Raw genomic sequence first — 17,463 nt, 5'->3', positions numbered from 1 at the left:
AAACCCTGAAAGTGCCATCTGTGTTTCATAGAGGCGCCCTTCAGAGAGGGCGTATATACCCTTAATTATACAATTGCTCATAACATCTGACATGACTAATGATTTTAAATGATAAATCAAAGGAATCCAGCCACTGAGCTTGCACAAGGGGAAAATCATCTCTAGAACTACATCCAGCTTTTCTTGAAATTCTTGTTTGTATAAAAATCTACCAACACGTTAGCCGTATATATTTACATGAAGGTTGCAAATTGAATTTATATATTTAGGTAGTTACTCAAGATGTCTGGGTTGGGTCTTCCCTGGTGGCGCAGTGGTTAAGAATCTGCCTGCCAATGCAGGGGGCACGGGTTCAAGCTCTGGTCGAGGAAGATCCCACATGCAGTGGAGCAACTAAGCCTGTGCGCCACAACTACTGAGCCTGCACTCTAGAGCCCACAGGCCACAACTACTGAAGCCCGCGTACCACAACTACTGAAGCCTGCATGCCTAGAGTCTGTGCTCTGCGACAAGAGAAGTCACCGCAATAAGAATCCTGCACACCACAACAAAGAGTAGCCCCTGCTTGCCGCAACTAGGGAAGTCCACGCGCAGCGAAGAAGACCCAATGCAGCCAAAAATAATTAATTAATTAATTTTTTAAAAAAGATGTCTGGGTTGCTTCTAAGAGCAACACGAGGAAATTAAAATTGGATTAAACTTGAAAAACAGGTTTATTATATGTCACTTTCTTCCCTCTAAGACTTTGATTTTGGCCAATATCTAGACTATCTCCCTCAATCTCTTCTTCACACTAGTCCTGAGGGATCTTACTCAAAGGCAAATCTGCTTAAAGTCTTCCCCTAACCTAAATCCTTTAATGGATCTCTATTGCCTTCATGACAGATTGAAGGTTTTTCTTTGTCTAATCTCTGGTCACCTTTCTGGCCTCACCTCTCAGCATCCCAGTCAATCCAAATGTGTTGCTTGCTGGTCTTTGAACCAGAGCTCCTGGGTGTGGTTCCTTCCTTTTTCAATCCTCTTTCCCATGGCTGACTCCTGTGTGTCTCCTATGTACCCACAAAAGTTCAACTTAAGTCTCCCCTCCTCCAAGGAGGGACTTTCTTCATCTCTCCAAAGCTGAGATGTATGCTATCTTGGGTATTTCCACAGCATCTTACTGGATTAATTCATCCTAGCTTGGCATCTTCACTCATTCTCTCCTGACCCTAATTTCCCTAGCGGACTTGTAATCTTATGACCATAAAGTTGGTCTTAATGAGAAAGTTTCTCCTTTTGTTTCTAAATAATGACTTTAGTTCTCAGCTCATTTATAAACCAGACAAATTCCAAGCCAGATGAATAATCAAGCCCCTGCCTGTTCTGCCTAGCCTCACCCTCAAATCCCTTTACATTCAATCGCCCTGTTTCTACTCCCCACAAGGGGTGTCCCGGGTAAACACCAAATTACACAAAATCAAGTAGAAAAAACATAAACAAAATTTCTACCAAAGAAAGAGTATTGTTTTCTCATAAAATAATGCACTCACAGTCAACTCTTCTAACTGTCCTTTTGAATGATTGAATGTTAGTTTCCTGAAAATTTGAAGTATATTCCCATTGCTTAACGTATTGCATAAAATAGTAGGCGATCACTATTTATTGCTGATGTTTTTTTTAAAACTTGATTTCCATTTACCTCTCTAGTTATTAGCAGTAACTTATTGTATGAGGTTTTTTGCACAAAATTTTAATTGAGAATGACAAGATTCATGCAAGTTAAATAGTTTTCCCATTTTATAAAAAATTATAAAACATTTGATAAAAATCTATAAATTCCAGGGACTTCCCTGGTGGTTCAGTGGTTAAGAATCCGCCTGCCAATGCAGGAGACACGGGTTCGATCCCTGGTCCAGGAAGATCCCACATGCTGTGGAGTAACTAAGCCCGTATGCCACAACTACTGAGCCTGCGCTCTACAGCCTGCAAGCCACAACTACTGAGCCCACATGCCACAACAACTGAAGCCCATGCACCTAGAGCTCGTGCTCCGCAACGAGCGAAGCCACCGCAGTGAGGAGCCCGTGCACCACAATGAAGAGTAGCCCCCGCTCGCTGCAACTAGAGAAAGCTGACACACAGCAACGAAGACCCAACGCAGCCAAAAATAAATAAATAAATTTCAAAAATCTGTCTCAAAATTTTTTTAAAAGAATCTATAAATTCCAATCCAGATGAAACCAGAAATGCTGCAGGATTTTCTTTTCCTAATTCTTTGTATTTTCTCTGAAAAATCTAGATGTTTAGAGGTCTTTGATTTAAAGAAAATTCCTCAAAATCAAAAGAAAATTCAAACTGACCATATTTCAGGAGAGGTAGAATTGGCCTAAATCTGAAAAAAAAAAGTTTGGGCCATATGACATTGATTTTCTTCTGAAGTATTTTCTAAAATATTGACTATTTCCTGCTCCTTTCCCTTTTTCTTCTGATATTCATAGCAGACTCAAAAGAGAAATTTGAAATGTCAGCTAAGTAAAACTTTGTTGTCATTTTTGCTTTTTTTTTTTTTTTTTTTTTTTAACTTTTGGCCGCACCACACAGCATGGCAGATTTTAGTTCCCTGACCAGGGATCGAACTCTGCAGTGGAAGCTCGGAGTCCTAACCACTGGACTGCCAGGGAAGTCCCATTTTTGCATGTTTTTTAATCCAATAATCCTATGCATACCTACAGTCCACTAAACATCCTGCTGAAGACACTCACAGATAATAACTCATTTACTTTTCAGAACACCCCTGTTAGATAGGCATTACTATCATCCCTATTAAGCAAATGTAGAAATGTAACATCAAAGAAATTAGATAATTTTCTCAACATCATATAACTAGTAGAACCTTGAGTGATATCTGTATACTTAAGGAGAAAGGAGGGGGGGTAAAATGAGAACTTGTCTAAAGAAGATATAATAGTATTGAAACATTTTTATGTTCACAGCTGTTCATGAAAGGACAGCTGGTTAATGCCTCACAAGACAATGTGAAGTCAAAACATATGTGTTTTCATCCCCTGACCACTGAAAGTGAAAGGTAAACAAATAATTACTCCAGAAAGCCCAGGAAAAAAAAATTTTTTTGAATCAAGCCTTGTTACTATCAGCATTGATGACAGAGATTGTCCTATTGTATCCATGGCAGGCACCATTCTGGACACAAGAACACAAACACGTGAAGCAGACGTGTATCTTCTCTGACAGCACCATTTCTCTCTCTTCTGGTGGAAAGTTCATCTGAAATTCTACCATTCCAGACTATACCATATTTGAGACTCTCTTTCCTTATCATTAAAGATGGCCTTGGATGGACTTCCCTGTGGCACAGTGGTTGGGAATCCGCCTGCCAATGCAGGGGACACGGGAAGATCCCACATGCCGTGGAGCAACAAAACCCGTGCACCACAACTACTGAGCCTGCGCCCTAGAGCTTGTGAGCCACAACTACCGAGCCCACGTGCCACAACTACGGAGCTCACGTGCCTAGAGTCCATGCTCTGCAACAAGAGAGGCCACCGCAATGAGAAGCCCATGCACTGCAACAAAGAGTAGCCCCTGCTCACCGCAGCTAGAGAAAGCCCGCGTGCAACAACGAAGACCCAACGCAGCCAAAAGTAAATAAATAAATTTACTAAAAAAAAAAAAAAGTGGCCTTGGATATAGTTCATGGAAGTGTTTACATCAGTAGTAGACGACCTCTTAGCTTCCCACGAAAGAAGCCCGTGCTGATCCTCACTGTATCTTGGCACTGCCACCATCACCTTCTGGTTTAGGACTAGGGGAGCAAGTTTGGAGATGCAGAGCCCCTGTTTGCCTCTCTCTCGATGAGGAGGCCCTGGGTCTCCAGGACACCTGACTCAGTCTAACATTTGGATGACCTTCTCATCCCTTCCACCATTTGCTTCTCAGGGTAAGAACATCAGTCAGTAGGTGCCAGTTTCTGTTTCCATAGCCCTATGGCGTCCGTGTAATTCACAGGAAATGTCTTCAGTTTTGAAATGGCTCATCTGTGCTGTGTGCTCCCGGGAACTGCCAGGCTTCTTTAAGAGCTCTGTCTGTGTCCCTTACTGTCACTCCCATATCGTCTTACTCAGAGAGTTTGAAGGCTACAAGGTAATAACCCTATTTTTAAGAGAGTCTTGATTTCACTCTCTATGTACATGAAGTGCAAAATATTAACAGTTCACACATCTCATTTTCATCATTAAGTTTTTACTCATACTGTCTGGAGGGTCTTTGCTCCATTAATCCCTCCATCTTGCGTTCTTTTCCTCAGAACTCAGATGGGAAAGAGGTTTGCTGTCAGTGAAAGCTGTGTGGCTTGGGCTCTAACAGTCTTTGACAGGCAGCTGCATCCAAGGGATTAGAGATCATGATAGCTGAGCCTGTTCCTTGGCAGGGGGAAACACGAAGGTAGGTCTTGACAAGTCAGAGCATGTGTGGTCTCAATGATAGCAGCTCTCCTGCTGCGCTCGCCTGGCAAATGAGACTGCATCCTCTGAAAATTGTTCGGAAGAGTGGGTCTTATGTTTTATGCTTCAACAGATCAGTACGATTCAACAGAAATAACTTCGTTCAAAACAAACATTTTTTTGGAGTGCTTCTAAAGCTATGCTTGCGGGAAGGAAATCCAAAAAAGAGGGGATATATGTATAGGTATGGCTGATTCACTTTGCTGTACAGCAGAAACTGACACAGCAGTGTAAAGCAACTCTATTCCAATTTTTAAAAAATTAAAAATAAATAAAACTATGCTTGTAAACTGATTTCAAAGTACATTTTCCTTTATAAAATCAATGTCGTTGGACACACATTTTACCCTTTATAATATCTGCCCCCGTGTATAACTTTTAACTCACTTTCATGTTTGAATCCTCTCTCTTAGGGTTTTGAAATTCAGTCCTCAGATGAAATCTCAAGGGGACGTGTGACAGGGTGGAAAGAGTAAGAAGTTGAGTCAGATGGACCCTGGCTATAGCATTTGTAAGTATTTTCGTCTACTCTCTCTTTGTTTCCACATCTGTGAAATGGCAAGAATGATGGCTGTCTCACCTATTGTTACAAAGCTCTTGTAAATAATACTGGGTAATGTGTATGAATAATATGAACCAGCATACGAGGTAGGGCCTGTTACCATTGTACAAAAAAGGGAGCTAAGACTTGAAGTACTTAGCTGACCTGCCCAAGGTCACTCACAATATACAAGACTGAGTTCATACACTACTGCAGACTCATTTGGCTCCCCCTGACCCTACCTCCTGACCTTGGCCTCTTGCTCAGTGGAGCTCACCTCATCTCCTAATGCCACAGGTGACTCAGACTCCCTGGGAGTGAAAGCATGGCATTGGCCTGAGGTCCCTCATGCCCACTCAGGAAGCAGCAGCTTCAGTACCCAGGTCCATAGTGACCTACTGACTGGCTCCTCGCACAGCTTCCAGATTAGATGAAGTGCTGCTTTCTCAGCACAACCCAGAAGTGTGGAGTAATTAGCACCCTGTGGGGCACCCTTGGAGATGAGAAGAAGCCAGCAAACAAGTGTATCTTCCTTCCTGCCCTTGATGGGCTGTTCCCACAGCACTACCCCGTGGCACCTCCAGAGATGTCCTGTGTGACCGGTGTGTTTTCCTGTGAGGCTGTGACCAGCTCTGTAACTCACCACATGTATTTGCTTCTGCTCCCTTTTTTCCGTCATTCTTTGCTGCCCTTAGATTGCACCTCCCAATAAAGCAGCTGACGTGATCACACTCTAGACCTGTACTATCCAATTCAGTAGTCACTAGCTCCATTTGGCTATCAAAAATAAAATTAATTAATTACAATGAAATAAAATCTAAAATTCATTTTCTCAGTCACACTAGCCACATTTTTTTTAATGCTTATTTATTTATTTGGCTGTGCCGGGTCTTAGTTGCGGGAACTTCTTTGCCACAGGCAGGATCTTAGTTCCCTGACCAGGGGTTGAAGCTGGGCTCCCTGCATTGGGAGCGTGGAGTCTTAGCCACTGGACCACCAGGGAAGTCCTCACACTAGCCACATTTTAAGTGCTTAATAGCCACATGTGGCGAGTGGCTACAGAACTGGACAGCACAGATATAGATCATGTCCATCATCACAGAAAGTTCCACTGGACAGGGCTATTCTAAACCTTATCATGACCAGTATTTCACACAAGAGTTTTATTTTAAGCGGTTCCCTTCTCTGACAGACACCTTCTGTCTTCCCAACTTGCCTTAGTATTCCCACTTAAATACTCTGTAACCCCCATTGGACCTGTAGTTATAAGATCCTGCATCTTTCTCACTGCTGTCCCCCTCTTCCCATGTCCTCATCACTCCCCCTACCCAGCTTAAATGTTATCTTTCACTTCATTTTTTTTTGACTATTTATTTATTTATTTGGCTGTTGCGGCATACGGGATCTTCTTTGCCACAGGCAGGATCTAGTTCCCTGACCAGGGATTGAACCTGGGTCCCCTGCATTGGGAGCGCGGAGTCTTAACCACTGGATCACCAGGGAAGTCCCTCACTTCATTCTTAATTCCTTTGTGTCTCCCTTTACTATACTCACCCGATGTGCAGGATATCTTCCGTTTGCCTCTCTAGATCCACCGTCCACCCTGCTTTGTGCCCTGGGAGGGTGACCTATATGGTCTACAATCACCAATGAACCCCCTGTTCTCTGGATTCCATTTAGGTTCAGCCCATGACAAACCAAGGAGCTCAGAGAGAGGAAGAAGAGGGAGGTTAGGATATTTATTCCTCCAGCCCCCTTCTAAGAACTCAGCTGCATCCCTCAATGGAAGGACTCAGCTCCTGAAAGGCCATCAACTATTATGTACTGAAAAACAAAACAAAACTCCTGGATAACTAGGCCCTGACAGACACCTGTGACCCAAACTGCCCATAATAAACTCAGCGGTATGTGTTCTACCAAAACATCAAAATTTGGGCGTGCACAGCAGATTTCTTATAAAATAGAAATGATATGCCCGGTCTCATAAGCAGGTCAGGAAGACACAAGGAAACTGCATAAGCAGGTGGCAGGCCTCCCCCCAGCTCCTTCTGCTTTGTCACCTCTTTCTCAATCCACACCAGTGCCTTGCAAGGAGTTCCATACCACCAGTTAACAGAAAAGGGAAAAACATAGGCCAGATTTATTGATGGACCTGCCTGTTGTGCCATTACCCGCCAGAAGTGAGGGCCGCTGCATTAGCAGTCTGCCGCAGGGAACTCTGCTCAATGTATAGATATACTCAGTTGAGTGTGTGTGTATATATATATATATATAGAGAGAGAGAGAGAGAGAGAGAGAGTATAGTTCAATATATATAGTGAGAGTATGTGTATATATTCCATTTCAGATTCTTTTCCCTTATAGGTTATTACAAAATACTGAGTATAGTTCCCTGTGCTGTACAGTAGGTTCTTGTTGGACCTACAGTGCGGTACACCTGAAACTAACACGATATTGTAAATCAACTCTACTTCAATAAAGAAAAAAGAAGAGGTAGCCTGAGGTACAAAACTATAGTGACACACGGACAGTGACTCAGTTGGTCAGGAGCTTGGAAAGATAAATCTTGGAAAATCAGTGGCAAGAGCTCAGCGCTTCTGCCAACTCCACTAGCTTTTGTTCTCTCGGAACACCTTATTCACCACCATCGTATCCCACACAGCGTTGCCTGAGACAAGGGGATGCATTTTATGGCAGTGAGTTGAGCACTGCCCTCAGCACCTGTGGACTTCGCTGACCTTACCACGTGCTCCATTACACAGGAGTAGCTTGCTTGACAGAACAGCGGAGTGGCTTGCTGATGGCTCAGTCCAGACACCAGCTGGGAGACACCACCCTGTGAGGTTGGGCTGCCGATTTATAAATCGAGGTATGCTTTTAACCGGTGGTCAATTTCTGGTGCCTTCTTTTTCCTAGCCAGAATGCATGGGCACCAAGGGTCAAAGGTGAGAGTGCTTCTTCTCTCTATCACACCGTACACTTGAAGAATTTTTGCTTTCCGTCTCTGTGACCTTAGCGTCCCTTAGAGATCCTAGTGCCCAAGGGAGGAATGCAGAGAATGAGGCTACTGTGCTGGCTGGGTCATTGATCCTGATTACCAGGGAGAAATTGGGTTGCTGCTACACAAGAAAGGCAGAGAACTATGTTTGGAGCCCAGAGGATTCACTGGAGGCCTCGTAGTACTCAATTGGCCAACTCTCCCAGTCAATGGGAAACTGTAGCGGTACAATAAAGCAAAACCACTAAGAACTGAAACCCCACGGGAAAGAAGGTTTGAGTCACCCTACTGGGTAAAGGATCCCATCCAGCTGACATGGTATCAGAGGATAAGAAAAACATGAAGCTAATCTGGAAGAATGCAGCTATAATTACCACCTGCTTAGACCTCATGACCAGTCACAGAGGCAGGGATGGTCATAGCTATGTTTTACATATCAATTAATTATTTTTCCACATCCCTTTCCCCCTTGTCCTAGCCACCTGATATGAAATATGCTAGAGTCGGGACTTCCCTGGTGGTCCAGTGGTTAAGACTCCACCTTTCCACGGCCAGGGGCATGGGTTCGACCCCTGGTCTGGGAATTAAGATCTTGCATGTCTCACAGCATGGCCAAAAAATAAAATAAAAAGCTCTAGTATTGGCTGATATTTTAGATTCAGTTGGGACTATGACTGAATAAACATTTCCCTATGGTAATATGGAAGCTGAAGGACTTTGAGTATCTCCCATGATGGGGAGACAAAATTTCACCTGCACAGAGATCAAGAGTTGATGCTGCAGGGCACAGGGGGTGAACCCTACTGAATAGCTTCTGTTTGCCTCTCCAGATCCAGTCTCCATTCTTCTCTCCCCTGATCTGTGCCCTGAGAGGCTGACCTTTATGGATAACATCAAAGCTTCCCTTGCCCTCTGCTTCCAATTAGGTTCAATTTATGGGGAGCACCTACAAGGAGATCAGAGGCAGAGAGAAGAGTGAGGTTGAAATGTTTATACCCAGGCTCCCTCTCTGGGGGCATTGCTGCCTGGTGGCCATTTTAGTTATGTCACAAACCTTAGTGACTTAGAACAACCACCATTTTATTATTTTCCTTGGTTCTGTGAGTTGACTAAAGCTCAGCTGAATGGCTCTTCTGCTGGTCTTATGAACAGTCTCTCATAAAGCTGCAGTCACCTGCCAGCGGGGGCTGGAATGTCCAAGATGTCCTGACTCTCATGTCTGGCCCCTGGGTGAAGGCAGAGGAAGACTGGGCTCAGCTGAAGTTCTGAGATGAGACTTCTCTCACCCCCCAAGTAGTCCTAGAGCCTCGCCCTCTCCGTGTGGCCCCTCCACAGGGTCTTCCTACGTGGTCCCGCCAGAAGAGTAGCTGGACCTGGTGGCTCGAGGGATCCCCAAATTGCAAAATCAGAGGCTGCCAGACCTTCTTAAGGTTCAAAGCTTGGAGCTGGCACAGGATCACTTCCATCATCTTTTATGTAGTCCCTTTATTAAGGATGGCAAGATGTGTATCCAGTTCTTGCCAAAGAAATGTGAATGTAAGTGATGTGTGTCACTTCTGGATGGAGATATTTAATAGCTGGTGTGCTGTCTCCCTGTACTATATTCCCTGCCGTGGTGACCTTGGGAGCCCCAGATTGAGAAGGCAGGCATTTCTGCAGAGAATAAAGCTGGAGTCTTGAGTCGCCAGATGGAGAAGAGCTTTCGTCTAACATATGCCAAGTCACTGAGATTTAGGGTTTGTTACTGCATCATATCCTATCCTATCCTGACCAATACAATTATGTACCCTTTGATTTGTGTTGGAAAGGAGAACTGAACAATAGCTGATTCCTGAAATATCCTTTTCAAGTCACATCACCCACATGTCAGATGCTTAATGAAAAGTTGATTTTCAACCAGCAAACAAAATATACAAAAGTAACTTAGGGCTATGAGGAAAGTAATAAGTGGTTAAGTGCAAGACATCTTCCACATTTTGGAGATGTATCATGTGGATGTTTTAAGAGCAAATGTCAGAAAGTCTAAATCAAATGGGCTTAAAAGTAAGAAAATGCATTATCTTGCACTACGAAAGTTTTCAACTAAGATGAGGAGTGCTTCAGCATTGGTCAATTGAACAGTTCAATGTGCCGTCAAGGACCTGGATTCTTTTCATATTTCTCTTCTGAAATCCTTGGAGTTGGCTTTATTCTCAAGCTCGTAATAAGATAGCAGCAGCAATTCCAGTATCGACGTTCCCACAGGGAAATAAGAGGAAAAAGGATGACTTCTCTCTTAGGAATGAGGGAAGTTTTCCCAGAAGCCTCCTAATAGACTTCCCCTCATGTCTCCCTGGCTGGAATTCAGTCATGGGATCACTCATAACTGATCGTCGACAAGGGGTAGTGGAATTATCCATGGAAGAATCAGGCTTACTCTTAGAACTGGGGGTACTGTGACTATAAAGAGGATGGGTATTCTTATAAACAAAATCTGGGTGGAGTTAGGAAGGAAAAACTGTGGCTGAAGCCTGAAGAGAAACTGACAGCGTGGCCCACAGTAGGGAATAATGAAGTGAGGCTCACTCGTGGCCCCCTCTAAGATATGCTTTATTAATAATTAAGAGCCATGTGTAGAACGGATACAAAGAAAACAAATACTTAAAGAATTCCTTTTCATGTCACTTCCCCCTTTATGGTACTCAATTGTATTTAATTTATTTTTCACACACACACACACATACACACACACACTGTATTTTATTTTTACAAGAGCTTAATAAACTGACACCAAGCATTGTAAATGGATGACCACAACAAAAGCAACAATGATTGCAATTACCAAACACGAAACACAATCACACTATGTCATAATATTGACATTCAGTCCAGTAATCCTCCACTGTAACAGCTCCGTTACTTTGCAGTGAAAATTGATTTGTATGTTTTTTGCCTCTGAGTCCTTGTGGGATTTTTTTTTTGTTCAAACAGAAAGTCACAAAAATTATAATCATCCTCATCAGTTCACTCAGTCCCATGTAATTAATTTTTTTTCATCTTGACCTTTTGTTAGCACTTTTATGAATTCATCAGTTTTCCATTAGATTTCTGAAAATGCTTATTTATTCAGTTCAGCAGTACAGTCAGTTACCAGAAACCTGTACTTGTCAGAGTCTTTTCCATGAATTCCTTGAAGATGAAACGCTTTTGTTTTGTTTTGTTTTGTTTTTTGCAGTACGCGGGCCCCTCACTGTTGTGGCGTCTCCCGTTGCGGAGCACAGGCTCCGGACGCGCAGGCTCAGCGGCCATGGCTCACGGGCCCAGCCGCTCCGCGGCATGTGGGATCTTCCCGGACCAGGGCACGAACCCGTGTCGCCTGCATGGGCAGGCAGACTCTCAACCACTGCGCCACCAGGGAAGCCCGATGAAACCCTTTTATAGGAACATTTTTGAAAAAGCATCAGAATACAGCCAGAACTGTCTGTAATGACAAAAGACTTAAAAATGACCACGGTTAAAGATTTGATGAAAGTTCAAAATAATGCAATTGACAAGGAAATTTAGTTATTTCTGAGATATACATTTTAAAGTAATAACTTGAATTATGACTTATAACATTATACCAGAACATATAAGAGTTTTAGAAATTTCATGTAATGTCTGAAACATTTATATTAACATATTTCCATACAAATAACCCAAAGAAAAATTAGTATTAGATTTTTTTGTTTGTTTTTTTATACTGCAGGTTCTTATTAGTCATCAATTTTATACACATCAGTGTATACATGTCAATCCCAATTCCCCAATTCAGCACACCACCATCCCCACCCCACCACGGTTTTCCCCCCTTGGTGTCCATACGTTTCTTCTCTACATCTGTGTCTCAACTTGTGCCCTGCAAACCGGTTCATCTGTACCATTTTTCTAGGTTCCACATACATGCGTTAATATATGATATTTGTTTTTCTCTTTTTGACTTACTTCACTCTGTATGACAGTCTTTAGATCTATCCATATCTCAACAAATGACTCAATTTCATTCCTTTGTATGGCTGAGTAATATTCCATGGTATATATGTACCACAAATTCTTTATTCATTCATCTGTCGATGGGCATTTATGTTGCTTCCATGACCTGGCTATTGTAAAAAGTGCTGCAATGAACATTGGGGTGCATGTGTCTTTTTGAATTATGGTTTTCTCTGGGTATATGCCCAGTAGTGGGATTGCTGGATCATATTGTAATTCTATTTTTAGTTTTTTAAGGAACCTCCGTACTGTTCTCCATAGTGGCTGTATCAATTTACATTCCCACCAATAGTGCAAAGGGTTCCCTTTTCTCTACACCCTCTCCAGCATTTGTTGTTTGTAGATTTTCTGATGATGCCCATTCTAACTGGTGTGAGGTGATACCTCATTGTAGTTTTGATTTACATTTCTCTAATAATTAGTAATATTGAGCAGCTTTTCATGTGCTTCTTGGCCATCTGTATGTCTTCTTTGGAGAAATGTCTATTTAGGTCTTCTGCCCATTTTTGGATTGGGTTGTTTGTTTTTTTTAATATTGAGCTGCATGAGCTGTTTATATATTTTGGAGATTAATCCTTTGTCCATTGAATTGTTTGCAAATAATGTCTCCCATTCTGAGGGTTGTCTTTTCGTTTTGTTTATGGTTTCTTTTGCTGTGCAAAAGCTTTGAAGTTTCATTAGGTCCCATTTGTTTATTTTTGTTTTTATTTCCATTACTCTAGGAGGTGGATCAAAAAGATCTTGCTGTGATTTATGTCAAGGAGTGTTCTTCCTATGTTTTCCTCTAAGACTTTTATAGTGTCCAATCTTACATTTAGGTCTCAAATCCATTTTGAGTTTATTTTGGTGTGTGGTGTTAGGGAGTGTTCTAATTTCATTCTTTTACATGTGGCTGTCCAGTTTTCCCAGCACCACTTATTGAAGAGACTGTCTTTTCTCCATTGTATATCTTTGCCTCCTTTGTCATGGATTAGTTGACCATAGGTGCGTGGGTTTAGCTCTGGGCTTTCTATCCTGTTCCATTGATCTATATTTCTGATTTTGTGCCAGTACCATATTGTCTTGATTACTGTAGATTTGTAGTGTAGTCTGAAGTCAGGGAGTCTGATTCCTCCAGCTCCGTTTTTTTCCATCAAGACTGCTTTGGCTATTCGGGGTCTTTTGTGTCTCCATACAAATTTTAAGACTTTTTGTTCTAGTTCTGTAAAAAATGCCATTGGTAATTTGATAGGGATTGCATTGAATTTGTAGATTGCTTTGGGTAGTAGAGTCATTCTCACAATACTGATTCTTGCAATCCAAGAACATGGTATATCTCTCCACCTGTTGGTATCATCTTTAATTTCTTTCATCAGTGTCTTATAGTTTTCTGCATACAGGTCTTTTGTCTCCCTAGGTAGGTTTATTCCTAGGTATTTTATTCTTTTTGTTGCAATGGTAAATGGCACTGTTTCATTAATTTCTCGTTCAGATTTTTCATCATTAGTGTATAGGAATACAAGAGATTTCTGTGCATTAATTTTTGTATCCTGCAACTTTACCAAATTCATTGATTAGGTCTAGTAGTTTTCTGGTGGCATTTTTAGGATTCTCTATATATAGTATCATGTCATCTGCAAACAGTGACAGTTTTACTTCTTCTTTTCCTATTTGTATTCCTTTTTCTTCTCTGATCGCCATGGCTAGGACTTCCAAAACTATGTTGAATAATAGTGGTGAGAGTGGACATCCTTGTCTCATTCCTGATCTTACAGGAAATGCTTTCAGTTTTTCACCATTGAGAATGATGTTTGCTGTGGTTTTGTCGTATATGGCCTTTATTATGTTGAGGTAGGTTCCCTCTATGCCCACTTCCTGGAGAGTTTCTATCATAAATGGGTGTTGAATTTTGTCAGAAGCTTTTTCTGCATCTATTGAGATGATCATAGGTTTTTCTCCTTCAGTTTGTTAATATAGTGTATCACATTGATTGATCTGCATATATTGAAGAATCCTTGCATCCCTGGGATAAAGCCCACTTGATCGTGGTGTATGACCCTTTTAATGTGCTGTTGGATTCTGTTTGCTAGTATATTGTTGAGGACTTTTGCATCTATATTCATCAGTGATATTGGTCTGTACTTTTCTTTTTTTGTAGTATCTTTGTCTGGTTTTGGTATCAGGGTGATGGTGGCCTCATAGAATGAGTTTGGGAGTGTTCCTTCCTCTGCAATTTTTTGGAAGAGTTTGAGAAGTTTGGGTGTTAGCTCTTCTCTAAATGTTTGATAGAATTCACCTGTGAAGCCATCTGGTCCTGGTTTGTTGGAAGATTTTTAATCACAGTTTCAATTTCATTACTTGTGATTGGTCTGTTCATATTTTCTGTTTCTTTCTGGTTCAGTCTTGGAAGGTTATACCTTTCTAAGAATTTGCCCATTTCTTCCAGGTTGTCCATTTTATTGGCACAGAGCTGCTTGTAGTAGTCTCGTAGGGTGCTTTGTATTTCTGCAGTGTCTGTTGTAACTTCTCCTTTTTCATTTCTAATTTTATTGATTTGAGTCCTCTCCCTCTTTCTCTTGATGAGTCTGGCTAATCAATTTTGTTTATTTTCTCAAAGAAACAGCTTTTAGTTTTATTGATCTTTGCTATTGTTTTCTTTGTTTCTATTTCATTTATTTCTGCTCTGATCTTTATGATTTCTTTCCTTCTGCTAACTTTGGGTTTTGTTTGTTTTTCTTTCTCTAGTTCCTTTAGGTGTAAGGTTAGATTGTTTACTTGAGATTTTTCTTGCTTCTTGAGGTAGGGTTGTATAGCTATAAACTTCCCTCTTAGAACTGCTTTTGCTGCATCCCATAGGTTTTGGATCGTTGTGTTTTCATTGTCATTTGTCTCTAGGTATTTTTTGATTTCCTCTTTGATTTCTTCAGTGATCTCTTGGTTATTTAGTAACGTATTGTTTAGCCTTCATGTGTTTGTGTTTTTTACGGTTTTTTCCCTGTAATTCATTTCTAATCTCATAGCGTTGTGGTCAGAAAAGATGCTTGATATGATTTCAATTTTCTTAAGTTTACTGAGGCTTGATTTGTGACCCAAGATTTGATCTAACCTGGAGAATGTTCCGGGCACACTTGAGAAGAAAGTTTAATCTGCTGTTTTTGGATGGAATGTCCTATAAATATCAATTAAATCTATCTGGTCTGTTGTGTCATTTAAAGTTTCTGTTTCCTTATTTATTTTCATTTTGGATGATCTGTCCATTGGTGAAAGTGAGGTGCTAAAGTCCCCCACTATTATTGTGTTACTGTCCATTTCCTCTTTCATAGCTGTTAGCAGTTGCCTTATGTATTGAGGTGCTCCTATCTTGGGTGCATATTTATAATTCTTATATATTCTTCTTGGATTGATCCCTTGATCATTATGTAGTGTCCTTCCTTGTCTCTTGTAACATTCTTTATTTTAAAGTCAATTTTGTCTGATATGAGTATAGCTACTCCAGCTTTCTTTTGATTTCCATTTGCATGGGATATCTTTTTCTATCCCCTCACTTTCAGTCTGTATGTGTTCCTAGGTCTGAAGTGGGTCTCTTGTAGACAGCATATATATGGGTCCTGTTTTTGTATCCGTTCAGTAAGCCTGTGTCTTTTGGTTGGAGCATTTAATCCACTCACGTTTAAGGTAATTATCGATATGTATGTTCCTATTCCCATTTTCTTAATTGTTTTGGGTTTGTTTTTGTAGGTCCCTTTCTTCTCTTGTATTTCCCACTTAGAGAAGTTCCTTTAGCATTTGTTGTAGAGCTGGTTTGGTGGTGCTGAATTCTCTTAGCTTTTGCTTGTCTGTAAAGCTTTTGATTTCTCCATCGAATCTGAATGAGATCCTTGCCGGGTAGAGTAATCTTGGTTGTAGGTTCTTCCCTTTCATCACTTTAAGTATATCATGCCACTCCCTTCTGACTTGTAGAGTTTCTGCTGAGAAATCAGCTGTTAACCTTATGGGAGTTCCCTTGTATATTATTTGTCATTTTTCCCTTGCTGCTTTCAATAATTTTTCTTTGTCTTTAATTTTTGCCAATTTGATTACTATGTGTCTCAGCATGTTTCTCCTTGGGTTTATCCTGTATGGGACTCACTGTGCTTCCTGGAGTTGGGTGGCTGTTTCCTTTCCCATGTTAGGGAAGTTTTCGAATATAATCTCTTCAAATATTTTCTCTGGTCCTTTCTCTCTCTCTTCTCCTTCTAGGACCCCTATAATGCGAATGTTGTTGTGTTTAACGTTGTCCCAGAGGTTTTCTTAGGCTGTCTTCATTTCTTTTCATTCTTTTTTCTTTATTCTGTTCCGTGCAGTGAATTCCACCATTCTGTCTTCCAGGTCGCTTATCCATTCTTCTGCCTCAGTTATTCTGCTATTGATTCCTTCTAGTGTAGTTTTCATTTCAGTTATTGTATTGTTCATCTCTGTTTGTTTGTTCTTTAATTCTCCTAGGTCTGTGTTAAACATTTCTTGCATCTTCTTCTTTGCCTGCATTCTTTTTCCGAGGTCCTGGATCATCTTCACTATCATTAATCTGGATTCTTTTTCTGGAAGGTTGCCTATCTCCACTTCATTTAGTTGTTTTTCTGGGGTTTTATCTTGTTCCTTCATCTGGTACCTAGCCCTCTGCCTTTTCATCTTGTCTATCTTTCTGTGAATGTGGTTTTTGTTCCACAGGCTGCGGGATTGTAGTTCTTCTTGCTTCTGCTGTCTGCCCTCTGGTGGATGAGGCTGTCTAAGAGGCTTGATGGGAGGGACTGGTGGTGTGTAGAGCTAACTGTTTCTCTGGTGGGCAGAGCTCAGTAAAACTTTAATTCACTTGACTTCTGATGGGTGGGGCTGGGTTCCCTCCCTGTTGGTTGTTTGGCCTGAGGCAACCCAACACTGGAGCCTACCTGGGCTCTTTGCTGGGGCTAATGGCAGACTCTTGGAAGGCTCACACCAAGGAGTACTTCCCAGAACTTCTGCTTCCAGTGTCCTTGTCCTCACGGTGAGCCACAGCCACCCCCCACCTCTGCTGGAGACCCTCCAACACTAGCAGGTAGGCCTGGTTCAGTCTCCCCTGGGGTCACTGCTCTTTCCTCTGGGTCCCGATGCGCACACTAACTTTGTGTGTGCCCTCCAAGAGTAGAATCTCTGTTTCTCACAGTCCTGTCAAAGTCCTGCAATCAGTTCCCACTAGGCTTGAAAGTCTGAATCTCTAGGAATTCCTCCTCCCATTGCCGGACCCCCAGGTTGGGAAGCCTGACGTGGGGCTCAGAACCTTCACTTCAGTAGATGGACTTCTGTGGTATAGGTGTTCTCCATTCTGTGAGTCACCCACCCAGCAGTTATGAGATTTGATTTTACCGTGATTGCGCCCCTCCTACCATCTCCTTGTGGCTTCTCCTTTGTCTTTGGATGTG

The 17,463-nt window shown here is 41.7% G+C and overlaps 1 long non-coding RNA gene across 1 annotated transcript in view; it reads left to right on the top strand.

Annotated features, from left to right (window-relative positions):
* Positions 1-3,666: 3,666 nt before the first annotated feature.
* Positions 3,667-17,463, top strand: part of LOC132597800 (uncharacterized) — a 56,154-nt gene continuing 42,357 nt past the window's right edge. Inside the window, exons 1-2 of the long non-coding RNA XR_009565141.1 lie at positions 3,667-3,937; positions 4,913-5,010. This is a non-coding gene — a long non-coding RNA (uncharacterized lncRNA). The remainder of the gene's footprint in view (positions 3,938-4,912; positions 5,011-17,463) is intronic.

Source organism: Globicephala melas, chromosome 9, assembly GCF_963455315.2.
Source record: "Globicephala melas chromosome 9, mGloMel1.2, whole genome shotgun sequence".
Lineage (NCBI taxonomy): Eukaryota > Metazoa > Chordata > Mammalia > Artiodactyla > Delphinidae > Globicephala > Globicephala melas.
The sequence above is the reverse complement of the archived record's forward strand: the minus strand, read 5'-3'. Positions and strand labels throughout refer to the sequence as shown.